Consider the following 7,482-nt stretch of genomic DNA (forward strand, 5'->3'; position numbering starts at 1 on the left):
CACATTGCGGCAGCCAGTCCCCCTTTTTACACATTGCAGCAGCCAGTCCCCCTTTTTACACATTGCGGCAGCCAGTCCCCCTTTTTACACATTGCGGCAGCCAGTCCCCCTTTTTACACATTGCGGCAGCCAGGCCCCCTCTTTACACATTGCGGCAGCCAGGACCCCTTTTTACACATTGCAGCAGCCAGGCCCCCTTTTTACACATTGCGGCAGCCAGGCCCCCTTTTTACACATTGCGGCAGCCAGGCCCCCTTTTTACACATTGCGGCATACGGTGTCCCCCTGAGAGAGAGAGAGAGAGAGAGAAAGAGAGAGAGGGATATACTTACCTTATCCCCGCTGACAGGCTCCTCGTGCTGGCATCTCCCTCTCGGTGCAGGCAGTGAGGTGAGAAGGAGGAGGAGGGAGGGGGAGAAGGGAGCCGCAGCAGCGCTATTTCATTGGTAGTAAGCGCCGCTGCAGCATCCCCCTCTCCTTCCGTATTGGCTGCCTGGCGCTGCTGTGGATGCTGGGATGAAGGAACCGCATCCCAGCATCCTTAGCAGCGCCGGGCAGCCAATACAGAAGAAGAGGGGGATGCTGCAGCGGCGCTTACTACCAATCAAATAGCGCTGCTGCGGCTCCCTGGTCCCCCTCCCTCCTCCTCCTTGTCCGCTACCCAGCGCTGGCCTCTTCACCCTCCAGCGCGGCGCACGGCGCACACAGCAGAGGCGGCATGTAATGAGTCAATTTGACTCATTACATGCCGCTGGCCGTGCGCCCTCAGGGAAACTGCGCTGTGTGCCAAGCCCACTTGGCACACACGTAGTTACGGCCCTGCCTGTGCATGGCCATGCGTTCTTTCAATTGTCTTTTAGTCTTCCCCACATATAATAAGCTGCACGGGCATCTAATAAAATACACAATGTAGGTAGAAGAACAGGTAAGTACATGTTTAATATTATATTATAACTACAGACCCACAATTACCCATGTTGAGAGAAACCTCTATTTTACCGTCATACAAGAGGGGTCGGAGCATCAAGGATTCAGTTGTGCACAATGACATATCACAGTTCAAGGTACCAACTAAAGAACATTTCCTTACAAAAAACCAGGAAACTGTAAGTGCACAGGCTGTACAACATGTAGTTATTTGGAATCAGGCCCCACATTTTCCCATCCACACACGGGAAAAATATATAAAATTAAACATGTACTTACCTGTTCATCTACCTACATTGTGTATTTTAATAGATGCCCGTGCAGCTTATTATATGAGGGGAAGACTAAAAGACAATTGAAAGAACGCATGGCCATGCACAGGTCTAGTATCCGTGCAGCACTGGAAGGCAAAGGCTCGGACCAACCTGTGGCCAAGCACTTTGCAGAACAAAAACATAATCTGGCGTCATTGCGTTATAAGATGATTGACTTTATTCCCCCCAACATCAGACGTGGTAATCGTGACCGCAAATTATTGCAGAGGGAGGCATATTGGATTCACACCCTTAAAACGTTTAAACCGCATGGATTAAATGACATGTTATCCTATACTTCTTTTCTATGAAAATTCATCTGTCAGGTCCACATGATTTGGATATACATGAGCATCTTGCCCCACCCCATGATTCCCCCCCCCCCATGGAAGCTGTGACATAATGTAAACATGTTAAATTCCTCATGTCAGTAACATCTGGATTTATGATGGTGTGTCCGATGTGGGCTTTTACCAACCATGATCCACTTTGATGTTACCATGATGCAGGATTATTGTTTAACTAAGTATATTTTCTGATGTCAGGAATACGTCATTAAGACATACTGGTGTAGAGTTTGCACTTGCCCACATTACGCTCTGCTAGTTTTAAATTGAGTAGTCAGTATTTGGTTCAGTATGATATACTGTACATGCTGTTATTGTACCTTGTTGTCCCTGTCACAGACATGCAGTTTTATGGAGTTTTTAAAGTTTATGATTTGTTGTATTGTATGCACAGAGGTGAGATCCACTTCCCAGTGAATACCCGACACGCCGGCGTGGACGCGCCATGATGACGTCATAGGGACTCCGACGGGACTCGCGGAGATGGTGATGGTGCACTCTTCATAATGTATGTTGTTTGGTGGTTTATGTGGTCTTGATAAAGGGAATAAAATCCCGAAACGTTGACAGCAAGTACTTGAGTATTGTCTGCTTTAAACGTCCACGAGTGCCAGTTATGTGTGGAATTCTATATATATATATATATATATATATATATTTATACTGTTATAGCTGCAAAAGGGGGACCATCTCCATTTAAAGTACATGTATTTGAATTAGTGATGTGCACCGGACATTTTTCGGGTTTTGTGCTTTGGTTTTGGATTCGGTTCCGCGGCCGTGTTTTGGATTCGGACGCGTTTTGGCAAAACCTCCCTGAAAATTTTTTGTCGGATTCGGGTGTGTTTTGGATTCGGGTGTTTTTTTCAAAAAACCCTAAAAAACAGCTTAAATCATAGAATTTGGGGGTCATTTTGATCCCATAGTATTATTAACCTCAATAACCATAATTTCCACTCATTTCCAGTCTATTCTGAACACCTCACACCTCACAATATTATTTTTAGTCCTAAAATTTGCACCAAGGTCGCTGGATGGCTAGGCTAAGCGACACAAGTGGCCGACACAAACATCTGGCCCATCTAGGAGTGGCACTGCAGTGTCAGGCAGGATGGCACTTCAAAAAAATAGTCCCCAAACAGCACATGATGCAAAGAAAAAAGAGGCGCACCAAGGTCGCTGTGTGACTAAGCTAAGCGACACAAGTGGCCGACACAAACACCTGGCCCATCTAGGAGTGGCCCTGCAGTGTCAGACAGGATGGCACTTCAAAAAAATTGTCCCCAAACAGCACATGATGCAAAGAAAAAAAGAGGCGCACCAAGGTCGCTGTGTGACTAACCTAAGCGACACAAGTGGCCGACACAAACACCTGGCCCATCTAGGAGTGGCACTGCAGTGTCAGACAGGATGGCACTTCAAAAAAATTGTCCCCAAACAGCACATGATGCAAAGAAAAAAAGAGGCGCACCAAGGTCGCTGTGTGACTAACCTAAGCGACACAAGTGGCCGACACAAACACCTGGCCCATCTAGGAGTGGCACTGCAGTGTCAGACAGGATGGCACTTCAAAAAAATTGTCCCCAAACAGCGCATGATGCAAAGAAAAAAAGAGGCGCACCAAGGTCGCTGTGTGACTAACCTAAGCGACACAAGTGGCCGACACAAACACCTGGCCCATCTAGGAGTGGCACTGCAGTGTCAGACAGGATGGCACTTCAAAAAAATTGTCCCCAAACAGCACATGTTGCAAAGAAAAAAAGAGGCGCACCAAGGTCGCTGTGTGACTAAGCTAAGCGACACAAGTGGCCGACACAAACACCTGGCCCATCTAGGAGTAGCACTGCAGTGTCAGACAGGATGGCACTTCAAAAAAATTGTCCCCAAACAGCACATGATGCAAAGAAAAAAGAGGCGCACCAAGGTCGCTGTGTGACTAAGCTAAGCGACACAAGTGGCCGACACAAACACCTGGCCCATCTAGGAGTGGCACTGCAGTGTCAGACAGGATGGCACTTCAAAAAAATTGTCCCCAAACAGCACATGATGCAAAGAAAAAAAGAGACGCACCACAGGTATAGAATGTAGATGGATAGTATACTTAATGACGACACAGAGGTAGGTACAGCAGTGGCCTTCCGTACCGTACTGCTATATATAGTATACTGGTGGTCACTGTGTCAGCAAACTGCAAAACTAAAATGCACCACAGGTATAGAATGTAGATGGATAGTATACTTAATGACGACACAGAGGAAGGTGCAGCAGTGGCCTTCCGTACCGTACTGCTATATATAGTATACTGGTGGTCACTGTGTCAGCAAACTGCAAAACTAAAATGCACCACAGGTATAGAATGTAGATGGATAGTATACTTAATGACGACACAGAGGTAGGTACAGCAGTGGCCTTCCGTACCGTACTGCTATATATTATATACTGGTGGTCACTGTGTCAGCAAACTGCAAAACTAAAATGCACCACAGGTATAGAATGTAGATGGATAGTATACTTAATGACGACACAGAGGCCTTCCATACCGTACTGCTATATATAGTATACTGGTGGTCACTGCGTCAGCAAACTGCACAACTGAAATGCACCACAGGTATAGAATCTAGATGGATAGTATACTTAATGACGACACAGAGGTAGGTACAGCAGTGGCCTACTGTACCGTAATGCTATATATTATATACTGGTGGTCACTGGTCAGCAAAACTCTGCACTGTACTCCTCCTATATAATATTATAATGGTGGTCCCCAGTCCCCACAATAAAGCAGCACACTAAGCACAGATATGGAGTGTTTTTCTGGCAGACAACGTATACTGGTGGTCACTGTCAGCAAAACTCTGCACTGTACTCCTGCTATATAATACAGCTGCTCCCCAGTCCCCACAATTAAGCAGTGTGAGCACAGATATATGCAGCACACTGAGCACAGATATGGAGCGTTTTTTTCAGGCAGAGAACGGATAACTGGTGGTCACTGATCAGCAAAACTCTGCACTGTACTCCTCCTATATTATACAGCTGCTCCCCAGCCCTCCCCACAATTAAGCAATAATGCATAATCAAGTTCAACAATAACGGAGAGGACGCCAGCCACGTCCTCTCCCTAACATTTCCAATGCACGAGTGAAAATGGCGGCGACGCGCGGCTGCTTATATAGAATCCGAATCTTGCGAGAATCCGACAGCGGGATGATGATGTTCGGGCGCGCTCGGGTTAACCGAGCCATACGGGAGAATCCGAGTATGGCTCGGACCCATGTAAAAAGGGTGAAGTTCGGGGGGGTACGGTTCCCGAGAAACCGAACCCGCTCATCACTAATTTGAATACAATGTCATTACAGTCTCTGTTGGTGTAATGGACAGGAGTCCGAATACTTTTGTCCATATTGTATACATATAAAATAGTGTCATACTTGACGAGGATATAGAGCAACAGAGCTGTGGTTGGAAAGAATCCAGACCAAGTCTTCCGTTTGGTCAAGTTTAGGAAACAGCCAGGATGAGTGCAGACATCTGTTAATGTGTTTTAAGAAGGTATCAGACAGAAGGGACAGTGCTGCTGACGGTGAGCTAGACAACCAGGTGATGGGCCACAACATTGGTTTATCTGTGTCACTATCAGCCAGCTACATGGCCCATGGGGTTACACAAGCTAACCACTGCATCTGTTACAAAGAGGACATGAAATTTCCATCATGGATGGGGATCCTGGCCTAATCCCTACCTAACAGCAACGGCACTATGCCTCCATTTTGGGAAACAGAGGCTATTACCACTCCCTCCCCACCCCCAAATAACATCAGACTGTTAATCACTGAGACTGATACCGTCATGTGACTGATATCACAGAACGATAAGGCACATGTACAGCACAGGTCTGATGCACAAAGTACTAAACATGGGAACCTTGCAGTATACACACTTCTTAGTTGGGTGGCGCCAAAGGAAACTTTCGACCCTGGGCGCCACAAGGTCTAGAACCGGCCCTGGCAATGACTCAGGAAGTGTGGCCTCATTGCACGCCCCACCTAAGTGTAACTGGCAGAGAAGGTCATAACCAATTTGATGCCCCAGGCAAGATTTAAGCTGGTGCCCCCTAGCACCACCACTACTTATGCAACTGACCGTGCATCCCTTTCCCAGCACCATCGCCCCTCACCCATAGTAGTTCTCATTTTAGTGCTCCTACCCTCTATATTTTAAATAGGAACAGTGTGCACATTCACTTTGCTGCCCAAAAAGGGGCGTGTTTTTGCTGGGAAGGGGCATGGCCACACAACAGTACCCCCAATTCAAATTATGCCACTCAGTAGTGCAACGTTATTCACATTATATCAGGCGATAGTGTCCCTACTTCACATGACATCACAAAATAGTACCACTTTACCTTATATACGTTACTCACTGGCGTTTCTATAATGGGTGCAGTGTGTGCAGTGCACACGGGCCCCTGAGTCCAGAGGGGGCCCCCACCGCACACGCGGCACCCATTTTTAAAATACTCACCTCTCCGGAGTCCAGCGCCGGCATCCGTAGCGCTGTGAAAACACAGTGAAAATGGCTCAGCGGTCATTTTCACAGAGTTTTGCACATGCGCAATAGAGAAATCTCAGGGAAAATGGCCACCGTGCTATTTTCCCGGAGATCTGCGCATGCGCAGTAGAGTCTGAGCCCTCTAGTGCTCAGGCTCTACTGCGTTCCAGGCAGAGAGGAGGGGGCCCGAACAGAGGAGGATGAACACGGGCCTCCTCCTCTCTTAAAGCGCCCCTGATGTTACTCTTCTTAGTAGTGCCCCTTATTCACATTACATCACTCCATATTGCTCTTTATTCACACTAGACCACACAGTAGTGCCATTTCTATGTTATGCCACACAGTAGAGCACATTATACACTTAATACCACACATTAGTAATGCCTTTCTATACATAATACCACACAGTAATGCCCTCACACATATGACACACATTATTAATGTCCTTATAAACATAATGTGCCTTACACATTATGCCAACCTTTATTAATGCCCTTATACACATAATGCCCCTTACACATATGCCGAGCACTATTGTTCAGGTAACCGGGGTACCCTACACAGTACTATGCTATCACTTTTAGGGCCACCTCTGATTACTGTAATATTTAAGCTGTGTTGCCTCCACCTAAGTGTATACTATCAATTCCACCAGGGGCTGGCTTGAGGTATTCCTTAGATATTCCTCCAAGTTTAAAAACTGTAGTTAATGAAGTGAGATGACTTCAACCTGTATTCATAGCAGTCTCAACTATCTGCCACAGTCCCTCCTGGACTGTCTCCACATGGCAAACCGTATGTGCTGGTACACCCCCTTTTTCTTGCATGTGGGTGGATCTCTGCAGCCCCATATAGAATCCTTGGTTCACTATCACCATCTAGCTCGATAATGCCACAGTATTTCTCTCTTACTTTCTCTATCTATAAATGAGTGAAAGAGGGATGGACACTTGTTTCCTTCACTTAAATCTTAAGTGCAATTAGTGGAAAAGGTCTGATGGATTCAATTCTGCAGCAATGATTTCAGTAGTTTTAGAAATGTACGTGAAATTGAAGTCTTCAGGACTGGCTAGTGCCTTTAATAATGCACACTGAGGGTCTGAGTCTTAGTTGTACGCTAATACTGTGACACAGCCTCTGTGTTTTTGTATGCACCAGTTGTGTAAAAATATGCAAAAGCTGTAAGAGGTGTTTTACGTAAAAGGACACCCACGGCAGGCTTATCTGAGCCCTGTATTTGAAGACTGGGGGGGAAATTTACTAAGCTCCCGATTTTGACCGAGATGCCGTTTTTTCATCAAAGTGTCATCTCGGTAATTTACTAAGCACTAATCACGGCAGTG

The sequence above is a fragment of the Pseudophryne corroboree genome, chromosome 9 (assembly GCF_028390025.1).
Source record: "Pseudophryne corroboree isolate aPseCor3 chromosome 9, aPseCor3.hap2, whole genome shotgun sequence".
Taxonomy (NCBI): Eukaryota; Metazoa; Chordata; class Amphibia; order Anura; family Myobatrachidae; genus Pseudophryne; species Pseudophryne corroboree.